This window comes from Meleagris gallopavo, chromosome 9 (genome assembly GCF_905368555.1).
Source record: "Meleagris gallopavo chromosome 9, MGAL_WU_HG_1.1, whole genome shotgun sequence".
NCBI classification, from domain to species: domain Eukaryota; kingdom Metazoa; phylum Chordata; class Aves; order Galliformes; family Phasianidae; genus Meleagris; species Meleagris gallopavo.
Genome location: NC_139412.1, coordinates 18,965,382 through 18,993,106, shown reverse-complemented (window position 1 = coordinate 18,993,106; position 27,725 = coordinate 18,965,382). Strand labels below are relative to the sequence as shown.

Sequence of the window (27,725 nt, the reverse complement as noted above, 5' to 3'; positions counted from 1 at the left end):
CTTCTTCATAGATATTTTTTCATTCCTAGAAGTTTATTCACTTGACTTACACCTATAAGAGATCCGAGCACTTTGGCACATGCCTAGGAATAAACAGAGACTCAATTTATCCACGCTTTATGCCATAGGCATTTCTAGTCCCTGCCAGCATTGCAGAAATGGTTGTTCCTGATCCTTAGAACTTCTGAAATCTCTTACTACATGGAGAAGACTGCATACATCATGTAGATGACCAAAGAGAATCTCAGCCATATTGCATCAAACATGACAGCAGTATGAAAAGTTTCTGTAAATTGAGATTAAAATCAGATGAGAAGTCTAAGTATAATATTTTATTACTATTATTCTTCCTACAGTCTCTTCCTACATCTCACAGATGAGGTGTTAAAATGTTAATCAATAGAAAGGTAAGATTTCCCTTTACCATACTTTGCAACCTAGGAAATCAAATGGATTAATTTTACAGAGATATCAGTGATGTATAGTGTTTGAGGAAAATTAATTATCTGGTTAATTATATTAAAAGTAAAGAATGCATTTGTAAATGTGTGTAAGGAAGTGGTTAATCCAGATGTTTACAAGATATAGGAGAGTTTATGGACAGAATAAAAGCAAAGGCCAATAAGACTGATATTATTGTGGGAGTCTGCTACAGGCCACCCAACCAAGATAAAGAGGTGAATAAGACACTTTATAGACAGTTGGATTAGGTCTCAAGGTCACTCCCCCTTCCTCTTGGGGACGTCAACTTCCCAGATATCTGCTAGACTTATAATGCAGCAGACAGGAAACAGTCCCAGAGATTCCTATAGTGTGTGGGAGACAACTTCCTGGTACAGCTGGTGAAGGAGCCAACAGGTTGAAACAAAATCTTGGACCTGTTATTTGTTAATAGAGAAGGTCTTCTGGAAAATGTCGGAGGCTGTCTGGGACACAGCAACCATGAGATGCTAGATTTCTTGATCCTTATTGAACCACAGAGGGGAGTCAACAGAACTGCCACCTTGGACTTCTGGAGGGCAGACTTTAACCTCTTTAGTACCATAGTTGAGAGGGTCCCTTGAGAGGATGTTTCAGAGAGCATGGGAGTGCAGGAAGGCTGGGAATAGTTTAAAGAAGTTATTTTAAAGGTGCAAGAGCTGACCATCCCCAAATCGCAGAAGAGAAGCCTATGGGCAAGGAGGCCGAACTGACTGAACAAAGACCTTTGGCTGGAACTCAGGAACAAAAGGAAAGTTTATGGTCTCTGGAAGAGTAGGCATGCAACTTATGATAACTACAGGCATGTAGTGAGGCTGTGCAGAGAGAAAATTAGAAAAGCCAAAGCCCAGTTAGAACTGAATTTGGCCACTGAGGTAAAGGAGAACAAATATTTCTATAAATACATCAACAGCAAGAGGAAAGCTAGGGAAAATCTCCATCCCTTGTTGGATGCTGAGAGCAGCTTGGTGACCAAGGATCAGGATAAGATTGAGGTATTTAATGCCTTCTATGCTTCAGTCTTAAGTAGGAAGACTTGTTACTCCCTGGGAACAGAGCCCTTTGTGCTGGTAGATAGGGATGGGGAACAGAATAGGCCCTGCATGATCCATGAGGAGGTGGTTTTGGACCTGCTCCGAAAGCTGGATGCTCACAAGTTCCATGGGGCTGGATGGATTGCACCCTAGAGCACAGAGGGAGTTGGTGGATGTGGTTGCCAAGCCACTCTCCATCGTTCTTCAACAGTCCTGGTTAACTGGGGATGTCCTGGCAGACTGGAGACTGGCAAATGTGATGCCCATCTTTAAAAAGGGCCAGAAAGATGATCGTGGTAGCTACAGACCTATCAGTCTCATCTCTGTGCCAGATCTGATCATGGAATGGATAATCTCGGGAGCCATTGTGGATCAATCAGGGGATCAAGCCTAGTCAGCATGGGTTTAAGAATGGTAGATCCTGTTTGACAAACCTGATTTCATTCTATGAAAATGTGACCCACTTAGTGGATGAAGGTACAGCTGTTGATGTGGTCTACCTGGACTGGGCTTTAGCAAAGCCTTTGACACTGTTCCCCACAACATCCTTGTAGAGAAGCTGGCTGCCCATGTTTGGATGGGCATATCCTCTGCTGGGTGAAACACTGGCTGCATGGCTGGGCCCAAAGAGCTGTAATTAGTGGAGTTAAATCCAGTCGGCAGTTGGTCACTAGCATTGTCCCCCAGGGCTCGGTACTGGGACTGCTTCTGTTTAACATCTTTTCTAATGATCTTGACAAGGGGATTGAGTGCACCCTCATTGAGTTTGCAGATGACACCAAGTTGGGAGGGAGTGTTGATCTGCCTGAGGAGAGGAGAGGGAGAGGGAGAGGAGAGGGAGAGGGAGAGGAGAGGGAGAGGGAGAGGGAGAGGGAGAGGGAGAGGGAGAGGGAGAGGGAAGGAAAGGCACTACAGAGGGACCTGCATAGACTGGATCAATGGGCCAAGGCAAAACTGTATGAGTTTCAATAGGGCCAAGTGTTGGGTCCTGCATTTTGGTCAAAACAACCCCTGACAACCCTACAGGCTTGGGGAAGGGTGGCTGGAAAGCTGCCTGATAGAAAAGGACCTTGGTGTACTGATGGACAGTCGGCTGAATATGAGCCAGCAGTGTGACCAGGTGGCCAAGAAGGCCAATGGCATCCTGGCTTGTATCAGGAATGCTGTGGTGAGCAGGACTAGGTAAGAAATCCTGTCCCTGTTCTCAGCATTGATGAGGCCTCACCTTTCTGTGTTCAGTTTTTGGCACCTCAGTACAGAAAGGACATGGAGGTGCTAGAGCAGGTCCAAAGAAGGGCAACAAGGCTTGTGAAGGTCTTGGAGAATATGGCCTATGAGGAGAGACTGAAGGAAAAGTACAGGGAGACCATTTACAAGTAATGCATGATTGCTTACTATTTACAGCTTGTTTTGTTCATGGGATGCAAATAATTAGCAAAGTTTTTGGAACATTAAAAAAAACAAATACATTCATTTCTTTGACATTAAGCCATACTTTCCATATATCAAGTGCCAGGGCAAGATTGTGCTCTAACCCTTTCATCTAAAGCCTCCTACATCCCTCAGTTCAGAACAATGCTTGAGAAGCAGCCACATGGGACTACTCTGTAGGCCGCTCACAAAGGTACTGTGCAGTTACTGATAGCAGCACCACCAGGCCTTGCAAAATTGACAAGTAATTTGCACCTGAACATTAATTTTTAAGATTTTAAGAATGACCCTTCACAGTGTACAGTTAAAAATGCCCTTATTATTCAGTGAATTCAATGTAGTTATAACTCTGGTCCATACATAGTCCTAGAAAAATTCACAATGGTGATCTTTGCAGTTAAAGGATTTCATACACAGGCTGTCATTAACTTGTACAAAGAGGACAACTGAAATAAGTTTTATTCAGGTTTTCATAATGCAGATTTACAGCACATTCATGAAGTGAAATGTCTATGCAGAGAAACTGAACTGTGAATGGTAAATACCCTACCTATATGTCTGGTTTTGTTGAGGTGTCTGAATCTGCAAAATTCAAAGCGATGAATAGAAACAGTGCAGACACAAACTGCCTTCCAGTAAATTAAGCCATCCTTATGAGGCAAATGACCATTCACAGTGTATTCTTTTTCCTATTTTGCAGTGAATTGTTTGTCACTATCCATTATGAAACATCACTTGTTTTATAAGGCTGAGAAACACTGAAATGCTCTGCTTACCTGCTTGATACACCTAGCTGCAGAATCACTTTCAGATATGTACTACTGCCTTTTATTTAGAAGATCTTTAAGTACAGGGTAATTAGTGACTAAAATGGCAATTTTTTTGCCCTAGATTTTGAACTGCTTAGTGAGCATGCTTAACATTTACAAAGCTTTCCTCTTCTAGTAGCACTGAATCTTCACATATTTCACAGCTTCTGATTTGCTATGCTAATTATAATGCTAATTGCAAATATGAATGTCGGTAGGTGGGATAAAAGACTTTTTTTTTTTTTTTTTAGCCAGAAAACCATTTTGCATATTTAAACTCAATCAAGCAAAATCACTAATGGAGAAAAGGAGTGGTGCAAATGAGAAATCTGACTAGAGGTTAGTTTTACTGCTAAGCCACAGAAAACAGTTGGCAAACATTGAATTCTGGCTCTCATTTAAAAGAAATCTGTAAGAAATATATACCACTAAAAACTGGCATGTTTCTGTTGTGAGATCCTCTGGATTAATGATAGAACTCCTTCATGAAATATAAGCCATCATTAGCAGTCACCATATGCTTCCTTCTAGTCACAGTCAGTTAATACCTATGTTACTTAGTTACTTTGTATTTATGCTAGCTGTTGTGTTAAAATAAATAAATAAATAAAGGCACATAAGCTGTTGCTAGTTCAGAAAACCTCAGCCACACTTAGGGCTAGTTGACATTAGCTGACGTTATTTCAAATCTGGAGAACACAGCAAGGATAATCCTAGACACCTTTGTTGGAACAATCTGAGTCCTTTTATTAAACAGAACTGAAAAAAAGATAGGAAAAAAATGTTCCTTTATATCTTTCCGTGTTTCCTCCAGGTTACAAGCATCACAGGCTGAATATATGGAATCGCCTCTTTTATCAGAACAAAGATCACTACCTCCTCGCATCCTTTTGCTCAAGAGGCCAAGTACAGCTGGATTATGAGAGCAGATAACTGTTCTGTGCAATTTGCTCAGCATATTCTCTTAATCTCCCCAAATTTGTGTCTTACAGCTTTCCAAAACCACAAATACAGAAAAATGGTCACTTCCAGAACTCAGTCTGTTGAGAAATCCAGGGCAAAAAATACAACTGTGAAAATGGCGTAAGTCAGACTGGAAAGATAACTGAACATGTAGGGGGCACTGACACGGGGCTGAATGCTTTGATGTTTATGCTGAAGAAATGTTAATATTACCCATCTTTCCTACTAATTACAATGTTTGAAGTATGTAAAAGAACATATATGACGGCTCCACTGCAGAAAGCCAAAGGTACTATACTTTCCCATCACCGTTGCAACTTTTGCTTGTGTAAATAATACCTCTCTGTCATCATACATCCTGTTATCACTGAATAGATATGGATGTCTGTAGAAGAATGTCCTACTGATGAGTTTTTCATTTCCACAGTTTCATTTTTCTTTAGTTAATTAGACCATGAGAAAGAAACAAAAATGTCAGAGTGAATAATCCAATGAAGATCCTATGTCAGATTTTAGAGCTCTCAATTTCATACAATCCATAAGGAATCTGATTTCTGTTCACATCATTGCCTCCAGAAAAAAAAGGATCAGCTCCTCTTGATGGTTTAGTGGAACTGCTACAGTTTCTTTCTTCTCCTGTGCTTACAGAGACAGGTCAAGAATCCAAGTCTTAGTGTAATTCTACTTATAAACCACATTCGAAATCAAGATTAGAGGATGTATGGATTGCCAACTGAAACAGACAGATAACAACAAATTGCTGTTAATTGCATACTGCAACATGCAAATTTGCAATTTATCCAAAATGGGGCAAAACAGCCACAGAACCCCCAGCTTCATGCTGATGACCTGAGCCAACCTCTTCACTCTTTGTACGTTTCAACTTTGGCTTACATACAGGCACCAACATTTCAAGAAATACAGCAAACTCCTAATATGTGTTGAGCCGTCTAGCTATACATACAGTGTACCAGTTTGCTTCTTATTTGGAAAAACGTATTTCTATTCTATGTTCCTGCAGGCCTATGTATTAACAACACTATTACTGGTTAAAAAAAAGTAGTTTACCCAAAATAAAGAACTTTCAGTGTAAGGCACAGTGTGTTTACAGATTTTATAGGCTGTGCATGGGCAATGGTCAGGAATTAAGACTCCAAGGGGAGCAAGAGCATAACTGAATTATAACTAGTTTGTTCAATGTTCATGTTAATATTATTAACATAGAAAGTATCATCCGCAGCAGGGACCATAATTTGAATGCGAAGGGAATGTGTTACTAATATAATATCAGAGACTTGGCAATAAAGGATAATCTTTGTTCTGCACTTACAAAAAAAAAAAAAAATTTTCAGAAGATTGTTTACATGAGGTAAATACTGAAAGGAAGAGGTCATTTTATTTTTGGCTCATATTTGTTTTATTTTAATGCTTTATTTTAATTCTTTAATATTTTTTGTGTTGAACCTTGTTTTTCTTGAAAACTAAATTCTATCATTTACTTTTGTAATGGCTTACCTTTGTTTTTTCCTATTTTATTTAATTGTTTCAACTTATTTAGTATAATGGGCTGTTGTTGTAGCATACATTTTTGGCTTAATAATCTTACAAGAGTATTCTGGCAAGGAAATGGTTACTGGGATGCTAACTCCAATTACAAAGGGCTGACAAATCCAAGTAGCATCTGTGGATGACAGAGAGGATTGTAACTGGGAATAAGGGTGGATGCTGTTGTTGATTTAACAAAGCAGGTGGCTCAGTACCACACAGTCATTCGCTCATTTCCCCATTCCCAGTGGGATGGGAGAGAGAGAATCAGGAAAAAAAAACAAAAAGATGTGGAACTCGTGTGTTGAGATAAAACTATTTACAAAGATAGAGAAAATTAGAAGGTTAATAGCTATGACTATATATATGTGTGAATATATGTAACAAGTGATGTACAAGCAATAGCTCATCAACTCTGACTGACCTGACCAATGCCCAGGTAGTCCTGTGAGTAGCAAAAGAGAGAGAGATGCACACCCATTCTGTTCAAAACTTATTCCTCATGATGTCATATAGTTTGGAATATCCCTTTGGCCAGTTTAAGTCAACTGTTGTAATTCTGTTCACTCTCAGCTCCTAGGGTCCTTTGATGAAAATGGCCTTGGCACTGGACTGGAGGAAAGCAAATGTCATCCCAGTCTTCAAAAAGGGTGAAAAAAAAGACCCTGGTAACTATAGACCGGTCAGCCTCACCTCCATCCCTGGAGAGGTGATGGAACAGCTTATCCTTGGCTCTGTCTGTAGGCATATCAAGGATAAGAGGGTCATTAGAGGCAGTCAGCATGGCGGCTTCACCAAGGGAAATCATGCTTGACCAATCTGATAGCCTTTATGAGGAAATAACCAGGTAGATAGATGATGGTAAAGCAGTGGGTGCAGTCTATCTTAATTTCAGTAAAGCATTTGACACCGTCTCCCACAGCATCCTCCCAGCTACATTGAGGAAGTGTGGACTGGATGGTTGGGTAGTGAGGTGGACTGTGAACTGGCTGAATGGAGGAAGCCACAGAGTTGTGGTCAGTGGGACAGAGCCTAGTTGGAGGCCAGTGTCTAGTGGAGTGTGTCAGGGAGTGGTACTGGGACCAGTGCTATTCAGTATATTCATCAGTGACTTGGATGAAGGAATAGAGTGCATGGTCAGCAAGTTTGCCAATGACACAAAGCTGTGAGGAGTGGCTGACAAGCCAGAAGACTGTGCTGCCATCCAGCAAGATCTAGACAGGCTGGAGAGTTGGGCAGGGAGAAATATAATGCAATGCAACAAGGGCAAGTGTAGAGTCTTGCATCTGGGCAAGAGCAACCCCAGGTACCAGTACAGGTTGGGACTGGCCTGCTGGAGAGCAGTGTAGGGCAAAGGGACCTGGGGTCCTGATGTACAGCAGGATGACCTTGAGCCAGCACTGTGCCCTTGTGGCCAAGAAGGCCAATGGCATCCTGGGGTGTATCTGAAGGGGTGTGGCTAGTAGGTCCATAGAGGACCTCCTCTCCCTCTGCTCTGCCCTGGTGAGACTGCATCTGGAGTTCTGTGCCCAGTTCTGGGCCCTTCCATTCAAGAAGGACAAGGAATTGCTTGAGAGAGTCCAGCTCAGAGCCACAGAGATGATGCAAGGAGTGGAGCATCTCCTTGCGAGGAAAGCATGAGGGAACTGGGTCTCTTTAGTTTGAAGGAGACTGAGGGCTCATGAGCGTACATGAATGTTTATAAATATGTAAAGGGTGAGTGTCATGAGGATGGAGCCAGGCTCTTCTCAGTGACATCCAATGATAGGACAAGGGACAGTGTGTGCAAGCAGGAACACAGGAGGTTCCGCATAAATATGAGAAAAAACTTCTTTACGATGAGGGGGACAGAACACTGGAACAGGCTGCCTGGAGAGGTTGGGTATCCTTCTCTGGAGACTCTCAAACCCCACCTGGACGCGTTCCTGTATGACCTGATTGAGGTGTTCCTGCTCAGGCAGTCCAGGGGGATTGGAAGAGATGATCTTTCAAGGTCCCTTGCAATCCCTGATATTCTGTGATTCTGTGATTCTGCAATTTCATTCTAACTAATAAAACCCATTGGTGCCTGTATGGAGTTCTTTTAAACTCCCCAAGCTGAGAAATCCAATCTCATCCTGCACACTATGTCAACACCACATTTTTTTTAGAGATTGCATCTCCAAAAAACAAGCAGCCTCAGAGGCTGAAGGGCATAGAGTTCAATGTGGGCGACACGTCTTCCTACCTGCCAGGATATGCTGTTAACAATACCTGAAAAAGTTAGCAGTGAGATAGCAAAATAGATCTGCACAAACTTCAGTCACAGCTAAGCTGCATGAGCACAGCCACAGATATGGTTGTGACTACTGCTTCTCTGGGCATCACCGAATCATAGAATCATAGGATAGCTTGGGTTGGAAGGAACCCCAAGGATCACCAAGTTCCAATCCTGCCACCACAGACAGGGTTGCCAGCTGCTAGATAAGTACTAGATCAGATTGCACAGGGCCCCATCCAACCTGGCTTTAAACACCTCCAGGGACAGGGCATCCACAACCTGCCTGGGCAACCTGTTCTAGCACCTCACCACGCAGCAAATCTTCCCCCTGGCATCCAATATTAATCTTCCTTCCTTTAATTTAAAACCATTCCCCCTTTGTACTATCACTGTCTACTTGCATAAAAAGTTGATTTTCCTTATGTTTATAAACTTCTATTAAATACTGGATGGTCACAATGAGGTCTCCCTATAACTTTCTCTTTTCCAGGCTGAACAAGCCCAGTTTACTCAGCCCGTCTTCACAGGAGAGATAAGCCCAGTTTACTCAGCCCGTCTTCACAGGAGAGATGCTCCAGTCCTTGGACCATTTCCATGGCCCTCCTCTGGACCCTTTCCAAAAGCTCTGCATCTTCCCCTCTGTTGGGGGCCCCAAACTTGGACACAGCACACCAGATGGGGCCTCGCAAGGGCAGAGTAAGGGGGGACCTCCTTTGCCCAGCTGCCACCTCTCTTCTGATGGAACCTAGGATAGCTTTGGCCTTTTCGTCTGCAAGCACACACTGCTGGCTGTGTCATCATCCAAAACCGCTTATTTCTTCTCATCAGGGCTACTCTCAAGGATTTCTTCTCCGAGTTTGTATACATACCTGGGGTTACCTTGACCCAAGTGCATTACCTTGCAGTTTGCTTTGTTGAACATAATTAGGTTCACAAAGACCCACCTTTCAAGTTTTTCAGGGTCCTTCTGGGTGGCATCCCTTCCTTCTGCTGTGTCGGTTACATTATTCAGCCTAATGTCATCAAGAAACTAACTGAGGGTTCACTCAATTCCATCATCTATGTCACTGACAAAGATTTTAAAGAGCATCAATCCCAAGATGGACCAACGGGGGTCATAGCTCTTCACCAGCCTCCACCTGAATGTAGAGCCATTGACTGCAACCTTCTGTCTGCAACCTCTCAACCAATCCCTTATCCACCTACTAGTCCACTCTTCAAATCCATATCACACCAATTTAGAGATAAGAATATGGTGGGGGGCCATGCCAAAGGCCTTGGATAAGTCCAGGGAGATGAAATCAGTCGTCTTCCTTTTGTTCACTGATGCCATCACTGCATTCTAGAAGGGCACCAGATAAGGCACAGCCTTCCCTCAGTGAAGCCTTGCTGTCTGTTTCAGATCACCTGCTTAGTCAGATTTGTCTTTTGCAGCTGTAAAAAGACAGAATAAAAAACAAGACTAAGTCATAAAGTGTAAAGTATGCAGGACTGGAGGCAGGCAGAAACCACCTGTTCAAGGAACAGAAATTCATGTATAGTCTGTGGCATTTTCATTGTCAATTGGTCTTTAGTTGTCTTAATAATCTGAGCATATTTAGGCATGGGACTAAAAAAGTCAAGTCAACCAGGAAAGACAGCATTATTCAAAGTGATGAAACACCAAGGAGAATGTTCCTTCTCAAAGGACATAACCTTCAGAAAAGACAGAAAGGAAATCAAAGATGCATAAATTGCTTTTGTATCATAGAATAGCCTGGGTTGAAAAGGACCACAATGATCATGTAGTTTCAACCCCTTGCTATGTGCAGGATCAGCAACCACCAGACCAGGCTACTCAGAGCCACATCCAGCCTGGCCTTGAATGCCTCCAGGGATGGGGCATCCACAACTTCCCTGGGCAACCTGCTCCAGTGTTTTTCATCCACTCCCTGGGTGAAAAACGTCATCCTAATATCTAACCTAACCTTCCCCCATCTTTACCCTTTTTATTTACTTAGTCTGTTTTTTTACAGATCTGTATTTTTTATCTGTTGTGAGCAGAGTTCAGTACATGCTAAATAAGTTATTGATATCTAATTTTTTTTTTTTTTAATCAGAAATTCAACATTTGCATTTGGTCTTCTTCCAGCTGATTCTGAGTAAGAACCATTTGTACCAAACAAAATCTCAAGGATGGACTCTGCAGGCAAGGTCACATTTGCTGATTAATATATTTGATTTATACCACAGTGGAAAAGTAGTATATCTCTTTCATCTTTATGAAATAGGTGAAGAAAATGCAGGTTTTAAATGACTGTTTGGTACTCTCCTGTAAAACGTGCATTGAGAGAATTAAAATATACATGAATAGAATTAAAATATTGTACTAACTGTGGTATTAGACAACCTATCACCTAAGTCCTTATCAGCACCTGAGGAATGGAAAGCAGCAAAGGCAATCTACCCCTTGAGAGGGAATCCAAGTTAAATGAGTAAGATCTTTCCTTCATGAACTCATGTTCCCTGCAAGCAATAATCAGATTGTTTTCATCATAATTTTCTCCATAATTTTTGCAGGTGAGATTGACAAGTCCATAATTACCTGGGTCTTCTTCTTTGATCTTCTTGAAAATAAGAACAATGTTTTCCAACTTTCACTCAACTGGGACCTCTTCAGATTTCCAAGACCACTGATAAATAATACTGGATTCAAATCTGTCTTAGCAAGAGATTTGTGTCATTTCTAATAGTTTCCTTTAAACCTGTTTCAAGTTCAGAAAGACAAGTAATGTTATATCTAGGGGAAAAAAAAAAAAACAAATCAAACCAACCAAAATTGAGAACAAATCAGAAAACATAGTACATCATTGGTGTTCCCCTGTCTTGAATGCTGACTGAAGTTCTGATAAAATCAATTTAAAGAGGAGTACAGAAGAACTAGAAAACTAGAAAGAATGAGGAAGATGATCAAAAATAAGGAACAAACTCCATTCTGAAAGAATAAATAGCCTATCACTTTAGGTTTTTAAAAAGGTGGTGAATGATCAAATCTTGGAAGAGACTCACTCATTTGCATGATACAAAAAGTACCTATGCTTTTCAGTGATTAGGCAGTGCGTTTAAAGCAAATTTTAAAATTCAGCATGCCACAAAGTACTTCAATACCTAGTATTGAAGAACAAATTAAACTGAGAGGTTTGTATTTGTCTGGTCCATATGCCTCCTTCTGCTCTTAACTCTTAACTTATTGTTACTAAAAGATGGAAAGCACCACTTTGAATACTTCCACTGTTGCTCTCAACTATAATTACATACTCCTGATATTTACCTTAAAGTAGTTGTGAAAACTCTCCAAAAGATTATTCATATTAATATTGCAAAAACAAGAACTTGGAAGTTATGATTAAGAATGCCTTCACAACAAGGTTTCTGCCCTCTTGTACATACATACTCTATACCTCTTTTTCCAAATACCTCCTATCTCATCCTTGCTTAGGGTGGCTGACACTCCCCAGGTGAGCTATCTAGTCAATGTTATGTTACAACACCATCATTCAGTGAGGACACAGTGTAGATCTTTTACATCATGCCATTGAGCTCAAGCTGTGAATGCAGAATTATTATTTTCCCATGGCCACGGTGACTTGACTTTTCCCCAAGTTCTCTCTTTGACTTTTCAATTAAGTCTGAAAATTTTGTGAGGGAATACAGTAGATGAAGGGAGTCCCTGGTCTTTTACTTCAATTTCCAGCTTTCACAAAAAAATTTTCATATTACCACTTTCATCCATTCTATTTGAATGCAGTTAGGTGTTTTTTTGCTATGACTTTCCCTGGAACTGGAATCTGATTGCTCCTATAATTCAGAACTTTTTTCTAAGTTATTAATGGCTAGTTTGTATGTACTCTTCCTTGACAAAATGAGTACTTTTTATTAACTATCTTCCTGTCTCACAGTGTTTCACTACACCTGTCAGGTCTCCCCCTTCTAACTGAAATGTGCTGAGTTAACTTTCTTGAAGACAGGCGGCCAGAGCTGTACACAGTATAGTAGGTGATGTCATAAAAAAGTAGTAAAAGCATGTCATTAATGTTGCTCTATTTCTTGTGTTATTAATTGTGTTTTACATTTTTATTGATTCGCAACTTGATCAACTTAATTAGTAATATTCTATGTGGGAGCCATGACTATTTTGGATTCCTTTTTCTTATTATAAGAAAAAGTAGATATTACTTTTATTCTAAGTAAAAATAAGGAAATTGAGAGTATCCCAAAATATTTCATAATGACATTTATACAAAAGATGAATAACTTATACCACTTCTCTTTAAAAGTCAAACAATTTTTATTTAAAAATAGAAAAAATAGAACATATATTTTTTACTGTTTTCTCAATTTTCATAACCAGAGTGAGTTCACTGACTTATATCATGGGTATCCAACATTTTGTCTTGCCTGGGCTGCACTGAATAGAGAGGAATTGTCTTGGGTCACATATATTTAAGCTGTTCCAAAAGTAATGTCTCCCATTTATTTCTATGGAAATGACAACAGATACAAAGAGCAAAATAACAGTGCTTGATAGAGCAAATTTTCTGCTGCAAAACACTCTTTTTCAGTGCAGTCAACACCATTAGCTATTCATTTTTTTCCACCAATGAACAAGAACCTCCATGCTGCAACCATAAAAATCTGCACCAGAGTGACCCACTGTTGCCACAGCTGAAATGCACCATCTACCTCCTCACTGTGCTCACAGCCACTGTTCAGTCTACATAAACATTCAGAAAGTATCAGTGAAGGTCAGTGAGTGCAATTTTTTCCACATGGAGGACTTCAGTGGCATATCTTTGCTCCATATGCACTTCCATGTCAGATGCCACTTTTTCAGACTGCCCCTGTGCTGCCATCTGTCACACAATATCAAAATGCAATGGGATATTGGTGGGAAGGTTTTTTGCTGCCATGCCACCAACATCTGCCTCTGATGTCATGGGCCAGTGTAATAGAGCAGAAGGCATTACTTTCAGAGGAGCCCTAGTAAGATATGTAATATAATTAATATGCAAGTAACAAAAGCATTAAACTAGTGGGATATCTGAACCTTGATTTTTTGAAACTAATGCAGCAGTCTTGTTCAATAGAAGTGACTGCAATTCTTAGTGAGGTCTCATGGTATTTATCAGAGATTTTTGATGAAGAATTACCCTTCCTGTGCTTCATCCTTGACAAATGTTCACAAATGTACATACTGCCAAATAAGTGATGATAGGACCAGTGTATAGTTATGAAGCAAAAGATATTTCTCTCTGGCAAGATAGGTCTTACAAAAGTCTGGTAAAGAGACATGATCAGATTTTTGAGTTGAATTGCAACTCCATACATTTCATCTGAAAATTTGCACATAATGTATTTATATCAGCTGAAAATGGTACTGCAAATATAAATTGATGGTTTTTTTGGCAGTCTTGAAACCTATTCTCAAACTGCTTTATGAAAACAGAAAGCAGAACTGCGTATTCTTCACTGTTCAGAGCACTGTGGTTAGGTGGTCTATCAAAATTCATACAGTTATTTGCCATCACTTGAGTAGGCACTGCACAGTACTGCCCTCCCCATGCCCTAGTTTCAGTTGACACAGTGTTATTAGCACACTGATGGTATGGCTGCTTCTGAGCAATGGGTGCTTGCCCAGGTCCTCTCTGTGGTAAAGAGCCACCACCTTTATAGTGCGGGCAGAGGACTGGCTGTATTGCCAGCCATGTCAGGCCATATTCAGCCTGCAGGCTGCAGGTGGAACATAACTGATATATATGGCTCCCAAATCACTTTGGACTTTAATGAGAGTTATAAATTGAAAAAGAATGAATAAAAGCTTTTCATAGAATACTGGTAGTTACCTTCACCTATTATCACAGACATAGTATGGTTCAGAAAATACACAAAGGGAGAATGACTTATGCTGTTTGTATGTTCCAGTTCTTTCTTCTTGCCTACCTAGCAGTATTTGTTAGTTGGTTTGCCCTATATCAGAAATATAGCACTAATAATAATGTAGAAACTTGAAGTTGGGGCAAATTTTTAATTGTTCAGATCTTTTAGACTTGTCACAGAGTAAAAGTTGTTCTTTAATTTGTTGGCTTGAGTATCATTACTATAAATTACTCATAACAGTGCAATAGAGTTTGGTGCTATTTTGAATGCTCATATGTACAGGAAGCAGAATAAATACGAGGAATTTGGTATTCTGCTGTAATTCTTTCATTAGAATAGGAACATTGACTTTATAGTGAAACAGAAACAGGAAACTATGTAAAGAAGCCATCATCACAGCCAGATATTTTAAAAACTCTTTTAAAATCCCTAAACTTAGTTGTGTAGAATTTGATTACAGATTGTATGAACAGCTCTTTCTTCTGTTGTTGGATGGAGTGCACTAAAATTAACTGGGCAGCCAATATAATGGTGAGAGTGTGAAAAGTAGCACAAGGATAGCATAAAAAATCTATTTAAATCTGGAAGTTTGTACTTGGTGGATGGATAAGTATATGCATGTTAGTTATTACTGCTTGTTACAATTGTAGCTAGTTGGATATAGATAATGTGAACTGCATTTACAAAAATCTCTCAGTCTTCAAGAATCTAGTGATGTTTGTAAATTTATTTTGCTAGTATTACTGCAGTGTCAACTTTGCATGGGAGTTAAGCAGAGCATCTTGAAATGGTTGTAACTTTAAAAACATAGCAAACTTTCTCACAAAATTCTAAGCAAGGTCTATCATTACATACAGACATATTCCTGTTCATGAAAACGAGGAGAAACAACTGTTAGTACACTGGCACATCTTGTACGCTGGCTCTATCACCAGAGCTGCTTCCACTGTAACTAAAGACTTAAATTTCATGGGATTAGGGTAAAACAACTTATCTCCTTATTTTTTACAGCTTGATTTTTAAATACATTCTACAGTGTTTTGGTGTTTTCATGCAATACTTCCAGTCAGAGGTCTGAAAATTAAAAGAAAATCAAAGTAATTAGCTAAGTAATCAGGTGGTATTTAATGTCATGAGTTCTGTAACTATTATACCAAACAAAGCTCTGGACACTTAAATCTTTTAAAGTCTTTTATACAAAATTTATCAACATAGTTAAATTAATTTACATACTGGAAAAGAATAATTCTGCAGTCATTTTTACTTCAGAAAGTTCAAGTTTTAATGTTTTAATTTAGGTGGCTTCACATGTGTGCTAGACAAAATCCCAGACTTTAAAATAAAATATTGTTGAAATGTTTATTTCATTTACATCTGTCTCTATATTAGAATCATTGAATCATCTATGCTGGAAAAGACCTCAAAGATCATCCAGTCCAACTGTCCACCTATCACCAATATTTCCCACTAAACCGTGTCCATCAGTACAACATCTAAACATTTCTTGAATACCTCCAGCGTCAGTGACTCCGCCACCTTTCTGGGCAGCACATTCCAACACCTGACCACTCTGTTGGAAAAGAAGTATTTCCTAATGCCAACCTGAATCTCCCCTGCTGTAATCGGAGGTCAGTGCTTCTCATCCTACCACTAGTTAGATGGGAGGAGAGACCAACTGCGCCCTCAACACAACCTCCCTCCAGGGAGTTGTAAGGAGAAATAATGCCACCCCTGAGACTCCTCTTCTTCAGACTGAACAATCCCAGCTCCCTTAGCTGCTCTTCATAAGGCTTGTACTCCAGGCCCCTCAACAGCTTCTTTGCCATTCTCAACTTAGGGCTGCAGTTCTCAATTAGGGTAAGCTTTACTGTTTTTTTTCCAGTGATTCTGTGCAACTCTGTAAACTGTGACCTTGTTAACTGGAAATGTTTCATTAATCTGTCAGTTAAACACTGTATTATTTTTCAAATTTGCAATGATTTGGAACATCATAAGTCAAAATCAAGACTCATTTTGGCTCTAGGTGCTTATTTACAAATGAGCAACTCATCACATGAAATTGAAGGGAAATATCTCCAGGTTTATTTCATACTGTTGTGATGTGAAGTGATTCATGACTCTGCTGTAGACCTTATACCAGTGAGACTGACAAAACTGAGAAAGCAGGAGTTGTATTTCCATATTTTTTTCATTAGAATGTGGAGACTGTGAGAAGCACTGAAATGTGGTTAAACTATCAAAAAGCAGGAAAAGAGAAGAAAGGAATATTATAGGACAATGAATATTTAGGAAGGATAAGACTTCTTTATGATAATCCCAACTAACTGCTATACTAGTAAGATTCAGCAATAAATGAAGAAGAAAGCCTAAACTGAGTATTGTGCTGATGCCTCTTGGGAGAAGAAACAAAAGTTTCTTTGATCATTTGAGAGTAGACAAAGAAGTCAAAAACATTAATATAGCTGCAGTTCCAAGCTGATAGGTCAAGTAAACCTCCACATCATCTCAATTTAATACCAATATTCTGTTAGAGTACTGAAGATATTTCTCTAAGACACCTTGTAACCGGAGCAGATTGTGTTGTTGGAGTTCAGCAGAGACAAACTATTTCTAAATTTATGAAATACTATGGAGAAGACTAACTTGCAGAGTCCTGTAGAGGCTCCTTGTTGGATTTAGTTGTGTTCTATAGATCCTCTTACTATCTGTTTAAAGGATAAAGAGTGTCACAAAAGAGACTGCTTGGGAAGAGAGAAAAAACAAAAAGGTCAAGGAAGTAAGTTGTGTCCCGTTTAAAAAGTGTACTATACATTATTATAAAAATAAGAAGAATTAATTATATCTAATTCCTGGCATGTAGCGCTGCAGTACACATGGATTTAATAATATTAAGAAATACTCAGAGTTCTTTTTAATAAAATCAAAGTACTGATTTAATTCAGAGACATTCAAAATACGTCCATGAATTTGTTAGCTGTTAATCCATTGTATAATATATGTGCCGTGCACTCTGTGATAGTAACACAGTTTAGCAACTTTATAACCTTAATATGTCTAGTCTCTTACTATGTACATACAAACTAAATTTTATAATAAGTTTTCTTCTACTGAACAGTCACAGAATTTCAAGCAAACTGTCACATATCTTAAAATCTAGTTAATGATTACTGAATTAGTAATTTCTGCTCCACCATTTTTTTTTTCATGAGGTGGGACACAAACTTCTGTTTTGGTACTATGTGTTTTCTATGTGCATGACTCTTGGCCATAACGTACACTCCTACATGGTACAAAGGATGTGCATCTCTCCCCTGTGTTTCACTATGCCACTGTTAATTTTATTCTATAGTTGTCAGAATAAATTATGTCCCTGATAACAGTTCAATAATGCATTCCCATGACAGTTCCTATAAAGTCAATAGAAAACAGTAGAATGTCTCCTGTTAATTTCTGCAGCCCCTGGTTCAGCTAGGTCTACTTTTTTTTAAAATAGAAAAGAAAAATGGAATGACTGCAACATACTGCTTAGGTTTGTTGGAAATGTCCAAATAATTTTGTCAGGACGGTGTCTCTGATAAAAGCAGATTTTATTCGCGATTGCAATGGCGGGCGTCCCGCAAGCAGGAGCACCTATGGACACAACATGACAGCCTTTATACCCTGTTTTCTCCCCCTTGCCTCCCCCCCCTCCCGTTTCCCCACTGGCTGAGTACTCCAGGTTCACAATCTTATCAGAGGATTTACATTTGTTATTTACTTGTTAATTTGTTTGTTATCTGGTGTCAGTCAGTCGCCATCCTGTCGTTTCCAAGATGTCTCAGCGCTCTTCTTGTCGTATTGATATGGTGATTTGCTTCCAAGTCTTCGTTAAACAAGGATCACCGTGGCGGGGGATGATGCCAGGCCTTCCGATGTCTCTTCAGGCGCTTCCCCGGGCATGCCATGACTTGTTCTCTGGTTTGATCTGGTGCAGGATATTCTTGCAGTGTGTATGACAAAATATACATATATACACCTATATACACCTATATACACCTATATACAGAGTGTGCATCCCTGGGAAGGGTTATCTAGACGATAAATGACGTAAACTATCAGAGATCTTCCCCAAGTTAAGCAGAAAGACTCCCAGAAAGAACTATGACAGGGGAGATCATGAAATAAAAATATATATATTATCCAATTCTAATGCAGAAACAACATTTGATTCCCACAGGTTGTTGCTCATAAAGGTTGTATGTATATATATATATATATAGGATATATTTTAAAAGTTTGGAAAAAATATAGCATATAAAACTTCTTGTTGGTGTGAGTTATGGATATGAACATTAGAAGCATTGTATTTGGGTAGTGGCAGCCAGTAGTTTAATTTATCCAAAATAATGAAATAGTGACTCTCCCCTCTATTACTTCCACCGGCATTAGGTCTAAACAATGTCACATCAAAGAGCAGCAGTTAATATCAGGGCAACCTGACACAAACCTGGAGCGATTTCCTTTTTCCTACACATGACGGATTGTTCATTTGCAAATGAACACCTTGAGCCAAAATACTAAGCCTGCATACTACTGTTTAGAAGAATGATTATAATGACAGTATCTACTGATATTATGTATATGCCCTATGTGATTTGTCATTGAATAATATAATTTGTTAGAACTTAATATTCACAGACTGCAATCTTCCAAATTAAATCACATTTCATGACACTCAAATTACATTAACCTTTGTGGTTTTTAATATAGGCTGCTGCTCAGAAAAGCATATATATTTCTTTTTCAAATTAGAGCAAATGTTTGGAAAAGAGATCTTAATGAACGTAAGTAAATCTTATTATTTTACTCTTTGCTCAGTTATCTCCCACAGAGGAAAGTATGTTTTAAGATTGAGAATGTTTCAGTTTTTTTCGTGTTTGTATTAGGGAAAGACCATGTTAAACTGTTTTTTCATACAGATATGACACACGAATGAGTGGACAGTTGCAGTGACATAGAACCTACAGAGCAGAGAAAGGGGATTTCTGACATACTGTGCCTATACTGCTGCTCTCCTCTGGTGAACATGTACCACCTTCAGGGTGCTAGAATACTAATTTGCAGCAATAAAAGCTGCTGCCTTGACAGTGATGGTTAGAAAGGAATACAAAAAAATCTATTTTCTTAAGTCAAATTTTGTAGACCATAGTCTGTGTTATAAAACAAGGAATATAAATATATAAATACATCCACGACACTAGTTAGAATGAAATATTATGAGGCACCAAAATCCTTTCATCACTTGGAGTATTAATCTCTTGGTTTATTATCCTTGACCTGACCTGAATATCTTTTTCTCATCATTGTAATTACAATAGTATTTGTGAGATGAATGCACTATATCAGCCAGAAAACAAAAAAAAATTCCAAATACTTGTAATGCACCCACAATATCTCAATTAGTTCAGCTTCTGAATAGCTTTCTTTGTTTTGCTGGCAGAAATCTCTCTCGTGCCAGATACGATGCTGATATTCTCACAGCTAATGGGGCTGTATTTTTGCCTCTTTTGCAGGAATGAATACTTGATCTAGTTTTAAACACAGTTTCCAGATCTAGATGAGCAATAAAACTGTTTTGAAAAATGACACCCAAACACACAATGCATTAGCTTTAGATTTGGTTACAGGGCACTGAAAATATGATTATGAGATATCGTAACTTTGAAGGTCATGCTGTCACCATCTGCAAAGTGGAATCTCCTCAAGGCTATTCTGAAACCTAAGAATGTGCAAGAAAAGAGCACCTGATTGTTGTGCTTGGCATCAGAGGTAAACTAGTTCCTTTTTGTCTATGCTATAATGAAAAAGAAAAAAGGCAAACATGAAAGTATCTGCATATAAAAACTTCAATAAAAAGGCTAAAGATATATTTTTAATAACTTTAGGCCTTCATAGGGAAAGATCAGTGAACTGTAGTAGCTGTGTTTTATCATGGACTTTGCAAGCCAGAGAAAGCATTCTACAACCTATAAATTAACATTTCCAAATGAGTAGGAAAAAGTATTCTTGTTGTATACATAAGACAAGTCAGGGATGCCAATTACAGTATTTCCAGTGCTGCAATGGATTTTTAACAATCAAGAACAAAACAAACAAACAAACAAACAAACAAACAAAAAAGAACCTTCATTTGTAAGCCAAAACCTAGTGTTTTGTTTCCACTTTATCTCAGATAGTAATTTTTACTACAATTTGCTTCTTGCGTTTTTATTTGACATTCAGTGGCTTGGATTTCTTTTTTCTTCCAGGAACATTTTGATTATTGAACATTTGATTGTTTGCATCTGAAACAGTGATGGCAGCAGGCACAGGGCAGTGATTGTCCCTCTGTACTCAGCTCTGGTGAGGCTGCACCTCGAGTACTGTGTCCAGTTTTGGGCCCTCACTGCAAGAAAGACATTGAGGCTCTGGAGGGGGTTCAGATAAGGGTGACAAAGCTGTGAGGGGTCTGGAGCACAGGCCTTGTGAGGAGGCTGAAGGAGCTGGGATTGTTCAGTGTGGAGAAGAGGAGGCTCAGGGCAGACCTCATTGCTCTCTACAACTACCTGAAGGGAGGTTGTAGTGAGCTGTGGGTCAGCCTCTTCTCTCATGTAACTGGTGATAGGACTAGAAGGAATGGCTTCACACTGCACCAGGGGAGATTTAGGCTGGATGTTAGGAAATACTACTTGTCTGAAGGAGTGGTCAGGCACTGGAATGGGCTGCACAGGGAGGTGGTGGAGTCACCGACCCTGGAGGTGTTCAAAGAACATTTGGATTTTGTGTTGAGGGTTTAGTGAGAACTATTGGTGATAGTTGGATGGTTGGACTGGATGATCTTGAAGGTCTTTTTCAACCTTGGTGATTCTGTGATTCTGTGATAGATTCCTCAGAATCTGACATGAGAAATTACAAAAATGCATTCTAATTAAAGATGGCCAGCACAATTTGTAATTGTTAATTTAACAAGATGTTTTATTACATGTAGTCAAGCTATTAAATAATTTTAATTAAAATATGCTGAGATCAATTGAAACACATAGGTGACTGAAATAAGGATAAAAAGCCTTCCTCTTCAATGAAAATGTGTGTTTTCCTAATAAGTTAATCTATTTAGTGATGCTTCTAGATAATTCAATGAAATTCTTCTACAAATCAACCTTTGTTCCATTCATTTGAGTCTTTTGTGTGTCATTATTGCTTAGTTTTTAAAGATCACATCCTATTGTCCTGTCCTTTGAGAAGCATAAGAAACTTTGCAAATCAGAGCTTATTTTCTATTTTTTCATAATAGATTTTTTCTGGTAAGAATAGAACTAGAGGTAGGAGAGAAGTCTATCAATGACAGTAACTGAGAGTTTTACTTCCCTGCATTTCTGAGTTGATGTATTACTGGAAAAAAATAAAATAAAAAGCTTGTATACTTTCTCTGTCAGTACTTTACCTGAAAGCAAGAATTTTTCATTCAGAGAAAGTTCCAAGGAAACAAATCTTCCTCAAAGTATCACCAAATTCACACTAAATGTTTACTAAATGTTTTGGTGATAGCTTCACTGAGACATTCATTAATGGTATAATGGGATATTAGGTTTAGACATAAAAAACATCTTTCTAAAACACAGAGTATCAAGTTACTATATAATTTAATTATTATTATTATATATATTATTATATAATTTCAATGGTTAAAGGATAAAAAGAAATTATTCTTGGAGTAACTTGGTAGAAAGAATCTCAATACTGAGTTCCTTCACATTTTAATGACCAGTGGCCATGCAAACAAATCAACAGCTTAGTCTTTTCATTACTTAAGCTTGCTTTTCTTCCTCATCCATGTGGCTACAAAGTCAGCATATTCAAATACAGATTTGCAGCCAGACTACAAGGACACAGCCCCTTTTTGAGGGCAGGGAGGCATATTTGGTACTGGACAGTTATTTTAGTAATTGTATGTTCAACCAGGAGTCTATACAATCCTTCTACTGTCCAATTGTTTTTTACAGCTTTTCCAGTATTAGTATTGTGAACTTGAAGAATTCAAAAACATAACGTGCTGTCAGTGAACACTATTAACCTGAATGAAAGAGCTCACCAGCTAGATAGTGGCTTAAAAACACCAAATCAAAAAATAAACAGTGAACACTTCTTGCATTTCGTGTTTTTTTGTTGAACTGCTTTACACTTCTGGAGAGAAAATAAAGGAATGTAATGTAAAAATCTAAAGTTTAATTTTCTTCTGACCCCAGGGAGAAACACTGAATCCTCTTGAATTCTGTGGTTAGATTTTCATTTCTAGTATTTTATGCTTCAGGAATAACTCAAAACAGCCTTCTAAAAATCTTGAAAGCTATATTTAGAGTATTTATTCACAACAAATATTATATATTTGCTATATATATGTTTGGAGAAAGTTTCAAAGTCTAGAAAGGTATTCTGTATGTGACCCTAGAAATCTAACAGACAGAGATTGTTCTTTGGAAAGCTTATGTACGGATCTGCTACATGTATTTCTTTTTTTTTTTTTTTTCCCTTCTTTTTTTATCATTTATTTTACAATTGAAAGAACTGTATTAAATTTCTGAAAATAAAAACACAAGCAGTTAACACATTTAACACGCATAGTATGTTAAAAGTCATTTAGTACTCATTTTACATCCAAGTACCTATTTCTAAATGAGCCCCTTGGTTGCATAGGAAATATATTCCAAAGGATCATATTTCTGATTCATAATTTTGCATATTTCTCTGAGTATAAATATACATATTATTTCTGTACCATGTACATAATTACTCTAACTGCACCTATTCCTACTGTCCAGCCCCTAAGCACTTTTAGATCTCTCCAGATGTTATCATCCTTAATACTGCTAATACAGGGATGATTCAAAGCTAAAAAGATCCTATTTAATTTTTCTAAGGTTTCATTCAGCTTCAGCTCCATGGGAGTCTGAGATGATTATGCTGCCATAACAAGCTAAGACTGTGCCTTGTGTTACCAAGCAGAACTAAACAGTCCATCAAAGAGAGATCCCACTAAAAATGCCCCATAACTGGGTGAGTGAGAGATTTTTTGGTAAAGTTACTACAGACTACATATGGGAAAAGATTCTTAATAAACCTAAGGTGCAGAAAGCACTGAAATCAATTCATAGTAGAAGTCAAAATTCGCAGTAATTAACTAAGCTAGCCTAGCCAGAGATGACCATATTCTATTACACTGTGAGACCCACTGAGAGAAGGGAAGGCAGGACCTAAGCACACAACAAAGCTGTGGGAATGCTTTCCTTTGTGGCCTCACTACCTCTCCTCAGCAGACACAGAATCCCAGCAGAACTTTTCACAAGCATGATCCAGGTCTCTTTCATTTATAAAGAAATTTATTCCTAGCAAAGATAGCAACAGGTAGGAAACTGGAGGTTCTCAGGATACTCCATTGCTAGCATGAGAAGAAGGATGGCAAACTTGGACTTTGATTCTCCAACCCCAGGAAATTGAAATGATCTTGGGTCCGACACCAAGACAAAAATATTGCAGCAACAGATGCAAGGAAAAAGTCTGAGGAAAGAGACCACAGCCACTCCTCAGAGATTAAAACACTTGCGCTTACACTACACTACATTAACATAGTCTTCTACTTTTAACTCAGAAGCCATGCTTACACAACTCAAAAAAGGCTCTTCTTCAAGACCAGACTATAAAAGAATTGTCCACAGTTTAAATGCTTAAATACTTGTGTGTTTAATTCTCGTATTTGTAAAATACTGTTCATTGGCTCCTAATGTGACAGAATTATAGCACTCTGGTCCTATAGAACATGCTAAGCAACCTCTCTAGACCACATAGGGATCTCTTTGTTTTACTGAAGATGTTTTGCTCTCAGTTTCAGGGATGACTTTTCTTTCATTCAGTTTAATGAGTTAGTTATAAGCTCAGATTTGTGTTACATTTATTGTTCAAATGCACACATTTTGGATGGAGTGTGTGTCAGGGTTATCCTTAGATGTAAGTCCGTGACAGAGGGGCACAGGCCCCGTGAAGAAGAGGGGGAAAAAAAAAAAAAAAAAAGGTACGAACGGTTTGCTGCGACCCGGCCGGCCCCGGGCCGCGCGCGCTCCGGGAGAGGGAGAAGGGCAGAGAGCCAGCCGGTAGTTTTAACGAAGAGAAAACACAAGGGCAACGATCTGAGGAGGAAGGGTAATTTACTAAATCTAACTAAATCAAACAAAGCGAGAGAGACAAGAGTATCAGAAACGAGAGTCAAACCACGGTAGCACGAGGGAAGCACGCGCTTTCTCCGCGGCGAGCTGGGATGGCTGAGCCGGGCCAAGCAGAGAGAGGCAGCCGCCCCGCGTCCTGCCGCAGCTCTGCCACTGCCTCCTCCCGCCAGGTCCTCCGGGGAGGCCGCTCCCTCCCCTCCCAATCAGGATACTCAAAGAGTCCGCGACAGTAAACAGAACCGGAACACTAACTCGTTAACTCCGCATGATGTTCTGATGTGGAATACTCACAACAAAAAATCACGAAACCACAACAAGTGTGTGAGGCTTCCAGATAAGGGACTTCTATCTTGACGTGTCAAGAATACGAATTTTCTCACAACTTCAAAATCAGTCTTTTAAATGTGAAGAGAGCTCTTTTTAATATGCTTAGAGTTAACGACAACTGCCACCAATAAAAATTATCACTGCAACACACTTTATATGCCAGGAATTGCATCCCCATGGATGAGAAATGTCAGTACAAGAATACAGTATGGATGATGATAAGCAACAAGGAAAGGCAGCTTTGGCATCATAAAGCAAAGAGAATTCAATCCTAGTTCCAATGGGTATGAAATCACAAGTGTCCAATTTACAGTAAAAGAATGTGGAAGAGAATAATTCCCTTCAGTTACTAAAAACTGGATAACTGGGTTAATAGAATAGGAAAGAATGTAAATGAACAAATGGCCCTGTGATGGCAGCAGAACTTGGTGGAATTTCATACTCATATGCAAAAAATACAGACAAATATATCAATAGTAAAGAGACAGAAAAAAAGCACACAACAAACATGCCTCTCTAATGGGAAATTCTTTCTTACACACATGGTTTTTAGTATTGCTGACTTTTTTGAATACACACTTTATTGCCTGTACAGACACATATCGTCTTTAACGTGTTAGGTAGAGCAAAATAACTCCCCTTAGTTTCAGCATTTTACTGATAATGGCATAAGGAGTTTTATGCTTCTCAATATCATATCTTCATTAAAAGATGACAAAAATACACTTGCACCTTGATAGCAAAATAACTGCAACAATTCAAGAGACAGCACTAACACAACTACAGCACTAAATAAGAAAACAAATCACAACTGTCATCTGAGTCCAAAATGGATGTATATATCCATCCTAAGACCCTAAGGCCCAACAAACACAAGTTTTTGCCTGACGTAGAAAGCACCTAGCACAGAAAGGTCATAGCTGAGTTGTGCAAGAATAATGTAATGTATGAATCCTTCTTTGTTTTTTGGCTCAAGCTTGCTTTCTGAGGTATTTCTTGAGATAAGACTGACTTATCTAGGAGATGAGAGGTGGTGTAGCTGTCTGGCAATCAACATCACTGTGTGGACAATTTTACATTTGAAAGCATTTGTTTGGAGCTGTTTGCATCTGGAAGAGAGTGTTTAGGAGTATTTACTGGAGGAAGATCTGGCCTGTGACCAATTAACTCCAGCTTGGTATGGGAAAATTGGGGAATTATACCATCCTGTCCTGTGAAAAACAGGATGCAGGTAGGCATCCCTGTTCCCTCTTATCTGCTGGCAAGGCCCAGAAGATGGGAGCAAAGGAGTTTCTGTTGAGATCCCAGAGCCAGAAGCTGCCACGCCAAGGAGAGCTGATTCAGCCACTTTGGATTTGAGCTGTCACTCCAAAGAGAGCTGACTCAACCACTTGGGACTTATAAATGAGTCTGTACTACCACTGAGAAGCTCTTGTCAGCAATGGAACAACAATGCCTGACGACCCACCACTACTGAAGATCAACAATTGAATTATGAACCACACTGGACTTGTGGTGGTGACTATCTCCCTCTTGCTCTCTACAAAGAGAGCCCTTGCTTTTGTTTCCTATCTTTTCTATCACCTGTCTCCCCTTCCCCATCTCCTTGATTGATTAAGATTTCTAATAAACTGGTCAGACCAACATTTGAACCGTTGTTTCTTAATCTCACATCAGGAATACATATATCAAAGAACTTCCTCTCCCTCCTATAAATCAGAGTGAGACACAGAAGATTAACAATATCCACACAGCGTTCGAATATTTGGAAAGATATGTGTAGAGCAGACATATCCAGTAAGCTACCTACAGGCTGCACATGACCCAGCTGTGTGATCATGGCAGCAGCTCTGCCCTGCACAGTGACCTGGCCTGCCTTCGCGACACGAGGAAGGTGCAGTGCAGTACTCACAAATAATAGGGCACTGTACTTAACTTGCAAGGAAATTGTCTCAGTTTTCAAAGACTACTGTTTGAAAAGACATTATATGCAGAAACATGCTGCTGAATTGATATATATCAAAGAATGCAATCATAGAATGGCCTGGGTTGAAAAGGACCACAATGATCATCTAGTTTCAACCTCCCTGCTTTGGGCAGGATCGCCAGTCACTAGACCAGACTTCCCAGAGCCACATCCAGCCTGGCCCTGAATGCGTTCAGGGATGGGGTATCCACAACTTCCTTGGGCAAACTGTTTAAGTGCCTCACCACCCTCTGTGTGAAAAACTTCCTCCTAATATCCAACCTAAACGTCCCCTGTCTCAGTTTAAAACCATTCCCCCTTGTCCTATCACTATCCACCCTTGTAAGCATTAATTCCCCCTCCTATTTATACGCTCCCTTCAAGTACTGGAAGGCCACAATGAGGTCTCCCCAGAGCCTTCTCTACTCCAAGCTAAACAAGCCCAGTTCCCTCAACCTTTCTTCATAGGAGAGATGCTCCAGCCCTCTGATCATCTTAGTGTTCCTCCTCTGGACCTGTTCCAAGAGCTCTGCATCTTTTTTGTGCCTAGACACAGTACTCCAGATGAGGCCTCACAAGAACCGAGTAGAGGGGGACAATCTCCCCCCTCTCCCTGCTGGCCACCCCTTTTTTACTGCAGCCCAGAACACAGTTGGCCTTCTGGGCTGCAAGCGCACACTGCTGGCTCAAGTCCAGCTTCTTGACCAATAGGACTCCCAGGCCCTGTTCCACAGGGCTGCTCTCAAGGGGTTCTTCTCC

The 27,725-nt window shown here is 39.4% G+C and overlaps 1 long non-coding RNA gene across 1 annotated transcript; it reads left to right on the top strand.

Annotated features, from left to right (window-relative positions):
• Window positions 1-2,415: 2,415 nt before the first annotated feature.
• Window positions 2,416-26,646, top strand: LOC146543810 (uncharacterized). The gene is made up of 3 exons (XR_014884924.1): window positions 2,416-4,093; window positions 4,747-4,837; window positions 9,013-26,646. It is a non-coding gene; the product is annotated as an uncharacterized LOC146543810 (long non-coding RNA).
• Window positions 26,647-27,725: the final 1,079 nt, after the last annotated feature.